Source organism: Cupressus sempervirens, chromosome 7 (assembly GCF_028749045.1).
Source record: "Cupressus sempervirens isolate cs-2001-9-10 chromosome 7, ASM2874904v1, whole genome shotgun sequence".
Taxonomy (NCBI): Eukaryota; Viridiplantae; Streptophyta; class Pinopsida; order Cupressales; family Cupressaceae; genus Cupressus; species Cupressus sempervirens.
In genome coordinates, this window is record NC_143124.1 from 464674529 (window position 1) to 464689967 (window position 15439).

The following is a 15439-nucleotide window of genomic DNA, read 5'->3' on the forward strand; positions in this document are numbered from 1 at the left end:
TAGACCTTAATCATAGTTGATCATGTAGATCCTAAAGGACCCCTCACTATAGATGACATGAACAAGAAGAAGGAGCACAATCAAGCGATGTTAGAGATTGCTTCAGCACTAAGCTATGTCGAGTATGATGACATCAAAGAATGTGGTACTTCACATCAGATGTAGAAAACATTATCAAACATCTATGGAGGAGATGATAATGTCAAGAGAGCCAAAAGAGAGAGCCTAAGAGGAAAGTTTGATGACATGAAAATGGAAGAAGGAGAGAATGCTCCTCAATACGGTGCAAGAATGAAAGAAGTGGTAAGTGCCATAAGAAGCCTAGAAGGATAGTTATCAGAAGAAATAGTATGTAGCAAATACTTGAGAACTTTTCTTCCTATCTATGCTATAAGAGTATCAGCCATCCAAGAGCTAAGGTGTTTACCAGGAAACACATTGTCATTTGAAGGAATAATTGGATGACTCACTGCCTTTGAGCTATACAACTTTGACAACTACAAGCCAGAAAACTTTGAATCTACATTCAAAGCCAAGATGACAATAAAAGATAAGAAGGAGGTGCAAACAAAGAAAAAGAGTGGAAAAGGAAAGTATGTATCTAGTGATAGTAGCACTGATGAAGATGATGTAGACTAATTGGAGGCATTACTAGCAAGATGATTTCATAGATGAAGAGGCAAATTCAAAGGTAAGTTGCCAATAATTTGTTTCAATTGTAATGAAGTTGGTCACATTGTAGCCAAATGCACACAAAAGAAAAATTACAAGGATGGAAGCAACCTCAAGAACAAGAAAGAGGACAACAAGGATTACAGAGGTAAAGGCAAAAGATGCTACATTGTTGAAGAAGACTTTGACGAGAATGATGATGAAGTAGTCTATGTGGCTATGAAAGATGAATCAGATGAAGATGAAGCAACTACCCTGATAACCTGCATGAACAAGAATAAAAAATGGATCATAGATAATGGATGCTCTCATCACATGACTGGAGACAAAAGTAAGTTCATTACCTTTATTCAATATGAAGGAAATAGTGTTAGATTTGGTAACAATGCACCATGTAAAATCAAAGGGAAAGGTAGTATCAAGCTTACTGAAAAGATATCATGTGATAATGCATACTATGTTGAAGGCCTAAATTATAACTTGTTAAGTGTCTCACAGTTAGGCAACATAGGATGCAAGGTTGAATTTGAAAATGGAGTTGCCAAGATTTATGATTCTCAAGGAAGTCTAATGGGAAAAGGTGACCAGACTAGGAGTAATTTGTTCTACCTAGACATGGAAGATGCTTCTTGTCTCATTGTTCAAACTAATGATGTATGGTTATGGCACAAGAGGCTATGTCATGTAAATTTTGACAATCTAATAAGCATAAGAAAAATGAAGAAAGTCAGAGGTCTACCAAAGTTAAAGAAGCCTGATAACACCATGTGCAAACAATGCCAACTAGGGAAGATGACCAACTCAAATTTCAAAAGCATGGCTTATACTTCTAATGAAGTATTAGAGCTAGTTCATACTAACTTGTGTGGTCCTATTGAAGTACAAAGCTAAAAAGGTGATAGATACATGATGTTATTTGTGGATGACTATTCAAGGATGATGATAGTTATGTTCCTAAAAAAAAATTAGATGCATTCCAAATGTTCAAATGGTACTTGGCCAAAGTTGAGAAAGAGACTGGGAAGAGCCTAAAATGTCTCAGATCTGATAGACGAGGTGAATTCACATCAAGAGAATTTGAAGAATTCTATAATGAAAGAGGAATCAAAAGGTAGACATCAGCACCTGGGACTCCACCTCAGAATGGTATAGCAGAAAGAAGGAATAGATCAGTCATTGACTACGCCAGGACCTTAATGATGGAGAAAAATGCTGCACTCAAGTACTGGAGAGAAGTTGTAAGTACTGCAGTCTACACATTCAACAGAGTTCAAGTCAAGAAAGGTACAAATGCAGCACCTTTTGAATTATGGTATGGGAATTCTCCTAATGTAAAACATTTCAAAATATTTGGATGCAAATGCTATATATATAAAGAGTCTAGAAATGGAAATTTTGATGCAAAGAGTGAGGAAGGCACATTTCTTGGTTATTCTACTAGAAGCAAAGCTTATAAGTGCTTGAATGTTAACACTAACAAAGTACTAGAAAGCACAAATGTGAAATTTGATGAGCTTGCAGAAGTTCAAAGTGTTGAGAACACCAAGAAAGTAGAAGAATATAAGACCATTGTATACTTTTATGAAGGTATACCTAATAATGGTGAAATTGCAACTCAGAATGACAATCAACAAAAAAATCCAATATCTGTCAAGTCACAGACAGTGAATGCCGAGCAGTAGACACATTCAGAAGCCAAGTTGCAGAATACAGAGAATGTTCATTCAGATTCTGAGAACTGTCAACATGAAGGAAATGAAGAAATATCTAATGAAAATACACATGAAGATTCAGATTCTAAAAGAGACAACATGCAAACAAGGAAAGAACCATTATTGGCAAAGTATGTAAGAAGACATCATCCTGCAAATCAAATTATTGGAAAAGAAGAAGTAGGACCAATGATAAGGAATAGACTCAGAAGTGAGACATGTCTCCTCATCAAAATGGTACTGAAAACAATAAGTGAAGCCATAAAAGATGATGATTGGTACAATGCTATGAAAGAAGAAATAGAACAAATTGAAAAGAACAAGACATGGACCTTAGTCTCAAGACGAGCTGACAAGAATGTAATTGGAACCAAGTGGGTGTTTAGAAACAAGTTAGATGAGAATGGTGAAATCACAAGGAACAAGGCAAGACTAGTCTATAAAAGGTATGCACAAGAAGAAGGACTAGACTATGGAGAAACTTTTTCTCTAGTTGCCAGAATGGAAGGAGTAAGGACCTTACTAGCATAAGCAGCCTTCAAAGGATTTAAAGTCTACCAAATGGATGTTAAGTCCACATTTCTGAATGGTATACTTGAAGAGAAAGTCTACATAGAGAAACCAGAAGGATTTGTTGATGAAAATAACAAAAACAAGGTATGCAAATTGCATAAGGGTCTATATGGATTAAAGCAAGCCCCTAGAGCTTAGTATGAGAGACTTCACAAGTATCTACTGAAAATAGGGTTTGAAAGAAATGATGATAATAGAAACTTCTACATCAAATCAGAAGAAGGTAAGGATATCCTTGTATCTAAAATCTTTGTGGATGACATAATTTTTGGAGGAAAGGAAGGCTTTGCAAAACTTTTGCTGACAAAATGAAACATGAGTTTGAGATGTCTATGTTTGGAGAAATCAAGTTCTTTGTTGGATTGCAAGTACATCAACTAAATCATGGTATATTCGTGACACAATAAAAGTACATCAAAGAGATACTCAAGAAGTTTGGATTGGAAGACTCCAAACCTATTAGCACACCAATGGCAATAGGACATAAGCTATCCAAAAATGATGAACCAGCTGAAGTCAATCAAACAATGTATAGATCCATGATTGGAGAACTACAATATGTTGTACATAGCAAACCAGACATAGCATTAGCAGTTGGAATAGTGGCTAGATTCTTTGCTAATCCTAGAGAAAACCATCTTGTGGTAGTAAAAGGGATAATGAGGTATCTCAAAGGAACAGATGATTTTGGCCTATACTACAAAAAGAATGAGAAGTTTGGGCTCAATGCATACATAGACGCAGATTGGGGAGGCAACATTGATGACAGGAAAAGCACAAGTGGAGGAGCATTATTCTTAGGTAAAATGCTAGTTACTTGGACTAGCAAGAAACAAACATGCACATCTTAGTCCACTGCAGAAGTAGAATATGTGGCAGTAGCAATCAATTGCACAAACATTGTGTGGCTCAAACATCTATTGAAAGGAATGAAAGAAGAGGTAACCAAACTTGTGATACTGTATTTTGATAATACAAGTGCTATAAACATATCCAAGAATCCAGTAATGCATGCAAAAACTAAGCATATTGCAATCAAGTATCACTATGTTAGAGAATTGATGGAAGAAAAACAAGTGAAGATGGAGTACATTCACATAAAGGAACAAATTGCAGATATCTTCACCAAACCATTGCTCAAGGATACTTATGAATATCTTAGAGGCAAGTTGGGGGTAAAGCCCCTAACTCAAGCAGTCTAAAGCAACAAAGAAGTTTCCCTGCATCAATAGGAGTAGATCATTGAAATATCAGAAGAATGATGTAGAGGATGACAACAAGAACAAAAATTTCAGATCAGTCACAAGCATGGTGACAGAGGAAAAAGATATAAGATGCAAAGCTTACACCAAGCATGTTGAAGATGCTACACTTTTGGCATTTATGTCAAAGAGGGAGATTTATGAGAAACTGATCAATAAAAGGTAAGAGGGAGATGTATGAGAAGAAACTAATCAATAAAAGGTAAGCGGGAGATGCATGAGAATGTATGAGATCAGTAGTAGAGCAAAAAAAAAAAGAGACATGAAAGAGGAGAAGCAGAACAAAGGATTTAGTTTGTATCAGCAAAAGAGGGAGACATGATACAAAAAGGAAGATATGAAATGAACATGTAATGACAACAAGTTTTTTGTTTGGTATATAATTTTGGTGGTAACTAAGTTGATCAGCTCAATCAATTGATTAGTTTGGTTTGCCATCAATGCCAAAGAGGGAGATTGTTGGAAATGATTGAAAAGATCATGAATGAAGAATGATGGAACTAGCAAAGAATGTTTTCAATCATTGTTTTTTCATTGATGTCAAACTTGCTACTTGCAGGAATGACAATTTCTTAAGTGATCCAAATACTATCAATTGGTTGATTGACAAGGAGGAGGCAATCAATAAGATGTAACTAGAGCACCTAGAGAAAGGTTGAAGTTATAATGTTGTAATGAAGTATAAGGATTAGCTAAGCCATTGATGAAATAGTGTACTGATGACATACTCTAAGACATAGGGAATGGACACACTAAGACACATCAAAGATGTAAGGTTTAACTAAGTCATTTGTAGAACCTGACTAAGTTCATTTGTGAGTGTCGAGCAAGCTAGTTAAAGCCAAGCAAGTTCAACTTCAGTGTGTGCCGAGCAATCCTTCGGGTGCCAAGTAACACAGAAGGTGCCAAGCAATCCTTCAGTTGCTGAGTAACATAGAAGGTGTTGAGCATCAGTAAATGTAGTAGAAGTTGAGTAACACAAAAGGTGTCGAGCATCAGTAAATGTAGTAGAAGCCGAGTAACACAGAAGGTGCCAAGCATCAGTAAACCAATGATGCCAAGTTGCTGCATTATTGATAAGACAAAAAGATTCACCAGATCAGTAACAATAAGTTTGTTACATTGAATTTTGTGAATTAGTTGGATGATAAGGATGATGAGTAGATGTCACAGAATTTCATGTAAACCATGCAAACCAGTTTTGAGCGAATACTAATGGACTTATCATGAAGTTTCTGGAAGAAACAATTTGGAGGGAAAACAATATCGTTCTCTCAGAAAATCAAATTGATGAGCAAGAAGATTTGAGTGGGAAATGAAGAATAAAACTTCTTTATAAGGAGTTATAGGTTAGAGATCAGAAGAGTGTGAGTGGGTTGCTCATAAGTGTGGTCATGCGAATAAGCCAAGAGAAGGCTAGTGTGAAGTGTCAAAAGGAGGACACAGTGAGGAGTAAGTACAGAGGATTAAGACTTTGAGTTGATCAAGTGACCATAGAGTGCATTGGCATAATGAGTGGAAGAACTCAAGGAGACAGATCTTGAAGGGTGAACAAGTTGTCAGCACTGCAAGGAAGAAAAGACAAGCAAAGAAAAGAACTAGAGAGTGATCTAAAATTTGCAAGGTTAGAGTTGCTATCTTTATCAGGTCAAAACCTTTCTAATACTTTCTTACCATTGTATTAGATATTGAAATCCTACATTGCTAGGTTAGCTTAATAGCTAGGTGGATAAGCCTCGGGAAAAGGATAGAAGATCCCCAAGAGAAGGATATGAGATCCTCAAGAGAACGATAGGAGATCCTTAGAGAGGGATAAAAGATTCTTTTGAGAAGGTGATTGTAAATCCCATGGACTTGGGTGGGCCTAACAGCTCTATGTAAATCCCTTAACAGGGTGGCATTCTAAGTTGAATGCTCATAAGTCCTCTAATAGGGCACACTCCTAATAGGGTGTAGAAATCCTTTAATAGGGTCACATCTGACAATGTTTAAAGCCTTTAATAGGACAGGCCTTTAATAGGGCAAACCATCAGAAATGGTTGAAATATATTGCGCAGTAATTTTGTGGGTATCGTCCCCACCCCAGTTTTACCTTCTTATTCCTGGAGGGTTTTTAAGTCACCAAAATCCTTTGTGTTATGTGGTGATGCATGTTTACTTTTCATGATTGTTTAATATTTAATTGCATGCATGATCATTTCAATTATATGCCATTAATGATTTGATAAGAAAGTAAAAAGGCTAGAAAGAAAAATTTGTATTGGACATTATTGGACCTTGAATAACTGATTCACCCCCCCTCTCAATTTTTCTAAAAGATTTCTAACAGTTAGTTCTTCAATCCTACCTTCTTTGGTGGGCTTGGCAATCTCCATAGTTAGGTGTCTCATGTCTAAATCTCTATTGAGAATAGACAAAATCTTTTGCTTCTTCACTTTTCTCAATGCTGACCCAAAGTGGATGGCCAGAGATAGAGTCTCTTTTTTCACAGCCCCATCTTCTATCCTCTTCCTCTTTTTTTCTAAATTGTTCTTGAGCCGTGACTCGGTGCCAATTGCTTTGGACATAGTCTCTAGTGTGTCCACAATGAACATCTTCCTCTTGATAGGAGTCAAGGCCTTTGAAGGTGAAGAGAAAGGGTTTCCTAGGGCAGGGGAAATGAATTTTGGAGCTTTAGGAATCTTCTCTATTTTGAAGATTTTCTTCACTATTTTACCCAACTCTATGGATTCATTTCACTTCTCCTACCATCTCCAAGATTAAACACTTCTATTTGAGGATTACTTGTTAAGAGTAGTGTTATAGTTATAGATGGGATTGGACTATTGTGGGATGGAAAATCCACTATGATTGTAGTGTCTTTTAATTCTTCTTCTTTCTTCTTCTCAGCTTCTGCCTCTATCCCAATCACTGGTACTAAACCATCCTAACAAGTTTTTTCTAGTGGGATTTTCTTGTTAGGAGTTTGATTACCTCCACCAACTAGTTGAGCAGGTCCTTGAGTAAGTGATCGAGTTGTGCTTGAAGTGCCACAAGGAGAAGATGAAATTGCTGCTACATTTGGGGAGGTTGAACGGATGCACCTTTTCTTCTACTTTGTCATATCATGGTCCACTTGATCTACTTCTTGGTCCTCTTGTATATTCTTTCCATCATCATGTCCAGGTCTTCTATGATGTCTTTTAATGTTTTAGAGCTTATAGGAGTATTCCTTAACTTGGTCAAGTAATTTGTGCTATATATATTCATACCATCATCCTCAACTGCATCCACATATATATTTACCTTATATAGCTTAACTTGATCTACAACTAATCTTGTGAAAGCATGGTCATGACTTTCAAATTCATCTTTGCAACTAGCCCAATACTCTTCAATGGTGTTGATGTTCTTTATTATTCTCCCAATCTATAGGACATTTTTAGCATATCCATTGGGGTTGAACATAGGTCTCAAGACTTCATACTTGTCCAAATTTTACTTCTCAAAAGTCTTCATCATATTCTTCACATTAGACTAGGTGTCACAGCTCAATGTTCCAACCTTCATAGGGAACTCATACCCTTTCTTCTTTAGACTTCTTCTCAAGATGTTCACATGCAAATCTTGTCAAATGATCTCTACCAAAACTATCGTATCATTCGGATATCTTGGTAGCTTTAGAGGAAATCTATCAAAAGCTGAAAGATGTAGGTAAGAAAAAGATGAAAACTAAATAAAATAATAGCCAAATTGATTGATGGAGGCCATGGCTTCAAGGGAGAATCTCCTTTTTGTGCACCCTTGCAATTCTCTGCAAATTCTCATAGTAAACATATCATTCACTTTTACATAATTTGCATAACTAGTATGTAGCTGGAGACATGGATTAAATTCATAGCACTTGACATCATCAGGGAAATCATCTAAGCATGGAAGATCAGGCCATAATTGTAAAGATGCCAGCATATAAATCAGGAATAAAGACATATAAAATGAATTGTAAAACTTGGCCACTTGGAGGGCATTAGATAGAATCTCACTTACCACTTGTGCCCAATCAATATATTGACTATCTAATCATATAACTTGAACCAAAAAGAAGTATTGTTCAACAAAATTTAGGGCTTCTACTTCACCTCTCAATCTGTATAGAAGAATCAAAATGTCAATTATTTCTAATTTGAGGTTGGTTTTGAACAAAGTTTTGGGGACTTTTCTCTTGTCAATTTGTGGCTTCTGAAACCATGTTCACATGATCTCTTTCCTCTAGATCATCTTCTTTTCCAAGAACTCTAAAATGACCCCACCAATAGTTAGGTCAAAAAACTTCTCATGTTTTGGTACACGAAAGCAATTCACCACCATTTTCTTGTCGATTGAAATCAATATGGTATCATTAGAAAGAACTATCTATTTGGTTCCCAAATTGTAATGGTGGATGCAATCATAAATAAGTTATGGGGCTTGAACTGTAACCAGAAAACTAGCAGATTCAATCAAACCACATCCTTGAAGCTTCTCACTAATGGAATGGATGCATTTATATTTTACCCTCTTTTGGAAATCTGCCATATCATAGAAATGGAGGGACATGTCTATGAAGTCTTGCAATTGAGACTTGATCACAGTCAAACCATAAAAACTCATGAACTTAGTATCCATAGCTTATGAATGAGATTTTGAATCAAAAAGTGAATAAGACAACATACATTACAATCATTGGCTTTCAAAACCTATGCATACTAATAAAATGGGAAATCAAGGAAACAAGGTAACTTATTCAACTACTCATGTGATTTTATACAAGGACCTTGATTCATCCATTAGACTTCAGAATTCATGCCACACGAGTGAAATTTAAGGAAATACCCATTAAAGAGTAAATGCAAATTTTCAAAAGACATTTAAAAGTATTTTCACTTTTCTGTTGGATGTAATGGTAACTTCCCATAAACCCAGTATCTACTTTTCTATTTTCCTTTTAGTTTCAGAATGTTGCCCCTAGGGTACTCCATTGATGAATATCTGACAAGTGAGATCCTGAATATATCTTCTTTCTACAATAATTCTTTTCAATCTAATACCATCCTAAGATGTGCTAGATTCAACACAGGGGCCAAATTTTACATGACCTAATTTTTTTGCATAGTTAGAAAGTTGCCTTCATGGGTTGGAAACCCGCTAAAGAGAAGGCAATTTCCATCTTTTTGCCAACACTTCTTTTATTGGTTGATTCATTAATAACTATGTTTCTGACTATTAGAGATGTTTAGTTAAGGTGCATAGATCCACTTGGATGTCACGTGGCATCTTGTATTTCACTTTTATCTGTTTTGTGAAAAATTGTTGTAATGGGTTGGAAACCCGTTGAAGAGAAGATAAACTAAGGTTTTTCTCAGCACTTGAGTGACAATGAGTCTAGATTATGTTTAGGAGTTGATCTCAGATTCAAACATCAATTTTCAAAATAATTTGAGCCCTTTTATTACCTTTATGCCAGATACAACTTTGATTTAGCTCTTGTAGAAAGTCACCTTCAAGGGTTGAAAACCCACTGTGGAGAAGACAACATGGGATTTTCTACCAATGCTTCTTTTATTAACCAAGGAGGCTACTAATGAAATGAGCTTTTAATTTTATTATCTCTTAGCCTAGGTGGGCTCTATTTATAACTATTAATCTATTATTTCTTAGCCAATAGCAATTTGTAACTATTAATCTACTAGAAACCTAAATAAGAAGTGTGAGGTGTCCACCTTAACTACTATAGTAAGACCATCTTTCTCATCATGAAGTAGGTGAAGGATCAAAGCCACAAAATGTATAACCTGAACCCAAGCATGGCCACATCAATTAATCTTTGTTCTACGACCTCCCATCTCTCCTCCACCTTCATGACATTCTTCTCCTGAATGGTATACTGCTCCTCTTGGATCTAGATTTCATCTCTGAGGGTCATCTATGGGTCATTTTCCAGGCTCTATCTACTTTTCCCATACTAACGAGTAGGGGAGGTAAACATGTCTCCCTTGTCCCCTACTCTTTTGGATTTTTTAGGGGTATCATTCTTGAAGGTATCTAAAACATGGGATGACAAAGGGCTTAAGTGACTTTTAGTAGAACTAATCTCCCTCCCTTTCTAGTGATCATCACTAGTCCTATCCTCTTCATCATCCTCAGTGTACTTCTCCTTATAAGCCTTCTTTTCTTGTCTTTTATAATGGGGTTTATTCTTTCCACTAACAATAGAATCTGAACTAGTAGGGAAATTATGCTTGGCCTCGGGCTCCTTTCGAAATAGTTTTTTCTTATTCCCGAGGGACCTCTTCTCCCACCTTCCATCTCCCCATCAAAATCCACAATATGGGTTTCTTTCTACTATTATTTTTTGTGATTAAATATTATTATTAGTTTACACCAACAAGATTTAAACAACATAGATCCTAGACAAGATCTTAAAGGCTCTCTACAACAAGTGGTACTACTCATACAAAAAGATGACCCAAAAGGCAACTCAAAATAAAACATAAATGTAAATATAAATAGAAAACCTAAGATGCATAAGGGAAGTGTCATATTACATGAGTCAACTCTAAAGTTACCTCAGTAGTCTCTCTAGACCCTAGCCTTGTAGTGACTCTATGCAGCATTAGTAATCCTTTTGTACAAACAAGGAAACTAGCTATGCAAGATCACAATCAAGCATCTTCTCCCACTCCCATCCTAGCTTGTACTAGGAGTCAAGACATGGATGAAGAACACTTAATCTAAAACTTCAAGACCTAAATAAGAGGCGCACCTAAGTTCTCCAAAATAAGACAAGATGACTCACAACTTTATTATTATATTTATGAAACTATATAATATTAATTATATGTATCGTAACATAATAAGCTGAAATTTTATTGAAAATATAGTTTAATTTTCTATAATACAATTGTATTAAATTCAATTAATTAAATTTTTATTATTTTTCTTTTTAACAAAAATATTTCAATAGTATTATATATTCTTTACCTATCCTATGATCTAAATTTTAGTGAATAAATTAACCTTTCTAATTTATAAAATTAATTTCTTTCATTTGTTAGAAGAAATGAGGCTACTAATGAAATGAGCTTTTAATTTTATTATCTATCTTTTTAGAAAAAGTTTAAGATAATGTAGAATAGATTTTTTTAAAATATTTTATTTAATAATATTTCTTGTCTTATTTTTAAAAAAATTATAGAAAATTTTTTATTAGTCCATGCCTCCCTAACATTTTTACATTAATCTCTTCTTTTTATCCTATGCTTTTAATAAATGTTTATGTTACAGTGGCTTTTTCTAGTTTTTCTTTCTTTTTTCTTATTGGTTATATTCATTGTTCTTGGTAGTATTTTTAGTTTTTTAATTGAAAAAATCCACATAAAATAAGTTTGGTGATTTTAAATTGAAGTAGTACATTCAAAATAATATAGGTATCTAAAATTTCTTCCACATTTTCTCCAAATGTCTTTCACACTTTATTTGCATGCGAATATACCAACTCTGTTATTGCTTTATTATATTTCATTTCCATGTTTTAGCTAAAATTTCTTCCATTATGCAATTTGAAGCTCATCAATTCAACAACATTCAGGTGTTCTACTTTTTATTTACTTCTTTGAATTTTTTGCACTAATTAGTCAGAGGTTTTTCCAATATTTCTCAGTATTTGTCAGTGTACTTCTAAATTTGACATGAAAGAGCTAAAACCTATTCTTCAATATTATTTATCTATTAAGGGTTATTGTAATGTCATTCTAGATCTACTAAAAATGAAGATAAAAAATGCTTTAGGGTATGTGCAAGATCATGGTGTACCAAACTATGGCCTTAAGTGGCAGTGAAAAATTAGCAAATTAGGGTTATGTCAACTTGACACAATTTTAAAGTGGTTATGGACTTTATATCAAAAAGTTGTAAGAAAATAATTTGTAGGAAATTGAATGTGGTTTCTAAACTACTAGGCCTTATCTAGAGAAAAAAAAAATTGATTGGTCAAAAGTTTGGATTTTAATGCAGTACTACAAAAATCTCAGGGCGAAAATAAAAAGTAAGTGTATATCTGACCACCTTAATCAAAATCAAATGATAATATTTTTTTAATATCATTATAGATATAAAAAGTAGACTCATGCTCAGATTTGATGCATATTTTTGGGTATTTTTATTTAAAATAAATAATTAAATATGAATTTTCTACTAAAACTTTTCCAAAAAAAAATCCCGTGTTTGACCACCTTAACTAATAGAAAATTTTACCAAATTTAATTTTTCTATATTTTTCTTATACTAGGCGAAGCATAGAATGTGACACAACTTTTAGATTTTAAAAATGTTATACCATTTGAAAGTTATAGCTATTTCTCAATCAGTATGTCAATCAACACTTTACAACAATCTTCATTAAAAATTAACTAATAAATACTTATCGAACTCATAATTTGACAGCAATTATATCGATGGAATCTTGAGAGTGATATTAAAAAAAACTTTTCATTTCATTCAATTTTGATCAAAATAGCATTGCCAGATGGCTACTTGAAGTCTAAGTGTCACTAAAACCCTTCTCAAACACGTTTTTTGGGTTGACTGAATAGACTTGGTAAATACCAAGCCTAATCGAATATCTGATTAGGCCCAACAACTTTACACCCATATATAAAGGAAAATTTCAAAAGGGAGAAATTTTTTGAATTTTAAATTTGGAGGGAGACAAATTTAAAAGGAAATAAACTTAAGAGGGTAAGTTTAGACTGTTTTAGAGGAAATTTATTTCGTGAAAGTGTTGACATTAATATTATTATTTTTATAATTATTATTACATTATAGTAATATGTATGATTATTATTGTTAAATATAATATAGTTCTAAATATAATATAGTGATATATATGATATATATTATTACTATTAAATATATATAGTAGTATTATATGACAAAATTATTCTATATAATAATATATCTGGTTATTATTATTATTAAATCTATAATCTAGTAACATATATGATTATTATTGTTATATAATCTAATAATATATTATTATTATATTAAAATATAAAATATAATATAATTATTAAATTTAATATTGTCCCTTCGACCCATATGAAGAAATCTAATATGTTAGGGACATATGTTGTCATGTAATGGGTTGAAGGGGTCATAGGTCACCGTATGACCCCCTTCGACCCATATGAATGTTTCTAAAATGTCCCTAGGGGTAGGACCCCTAGGGACATATGTAATCATGTAATGTGTCGAAGGGGATCATAAGTCACCCTATAACCCCCTTCAACCCATATGAAGGATTCTAATATGTCCCGAGGGGTCCTAGGACCCCTAGGGACATATGTCATCATGTCATGTGTCGAAGGGGGTCATAGGTCACCCTATGACCCCCTTTGACCCATATGAAGGATTCTAATATGTCCCTAGGGGTCCTAGGACCCCTAGGGACATATGTTGTCATGTAATGGGTCGAAGGGGGTCATAGGGTGAAGGATTGTGATATGTCCCTAGGGGTCCTAGGACTCCTAGGGACATATGTCGTCATATAATGGGTCGAAGGGGGTCATAGGTCATCCCATGAACCCCTTTGACCCATATGAAGGATTGTGATATGTCCCTAGGGGTCCTAGGACCCCTAGGGACATATGTCATCATGTAATGGGTCGAAGGGGGACATAGGGTGACCTATGACCCCCTTCGACCCATATGAAGGATTGTGATATATGGGATTGTGATATGTCCCTAGGGGTCCTAGGACCCCTAGGGACATATGTCATCATGTAATGGGTCGAAGGGGGTCATAGGTCACCCTATGTCCCCCTTCGACCCATATGAATGATTGTGATATGTCCCTAGGGACATACGTCATCATGTAATGGGTCGAAGGGGGTCATAGGTCACCCTATGATCCCCTTCGACCCATATGAATGATTGTGATATGTCCCTAGGGCTCCTAGGACCCCTAGGGACATACGTTATCATGTAATGGGTCGAAGAGGGTCATAGGTCACCCTATGACCCCCTTCGACCCATATGAACGATTGTGATATGTCCCTAGGGGTCCTAGGACCCCTAGGGACATACGTCGTCATGTAATGGGTCTGACCTATGACCCCCTTCGACCAATATGAACGATTGTGATATGTCTTTAGGGGTCCTAGGACCCCTAGGGACATACGTCATCATGTAATGGGTTGAAGGAGGTCATAGGTCACCCTATGACCCCCTTCAACCAATATGAATGATTGTGATATGTCCCTAGGGGCCCCAGGACCCCTAGGGACATATGTCTTCATGTAATGGGTCACCTATGACCCCCTTTGACACATATGAATGATTTTGATATGTCCCTAAGGGTCCTAGGACCCCTAGGCACATATGTCATCATCATGTAATAGGTCGAAGGGGGTCATAGGTCACCCTATGACCCCCTTCGACACATATGAACGATTATAATATGTCCCTTAGGGTCCTAGGACCCCTAGGGACATATATATTAATATATATATATTATATTTATAGATTATAATACTAATAACATAATATATTATTATATATTAATAACATAGGTCATAATAATAATAATATATTATAGATTATAATAATAATATATATTAATAGCATATATATATATAATATATTACGTTATTATATTTAATAAAAATATAGTAAAAATAATAATAATATAGTATAATAATATATATTATATTTATAGATTATAATAAGAATAACATAATATATTATTATATATTAATAGATTATATGTTATATCTTTATGTTACGTTATATATATATATATATATATATATATATATATATATATATATATATATATATTACTCAAATAATTGATAACTCACAAACTATAACCCATATTTGTTTTTCCCTCCAAAATCTTCTTGGGGCATATCGGATATCCGATATAACTGGCATCATTTTCCAACATATTCCTTGTCCCTGCAGACCTGACAACATCAAATTTTGAGGTTTTTTTCACAAGTTTTACAAAAAGTCATGTTTTGGGGCCCAACCAATCAAAAAAAGTTTGAAAATATAACCCTAGGTGTCTAATATTGTCATCTAAATGGGGAGTAGCAATCGTCGAAAGGCTAAACACAAAAGGAAGGTATCCAATGAAGACATTACGGCATATAGGGAAAGGGACAAAATGGAACATCGAAGAAAAAGATAAGGTATGTTAAA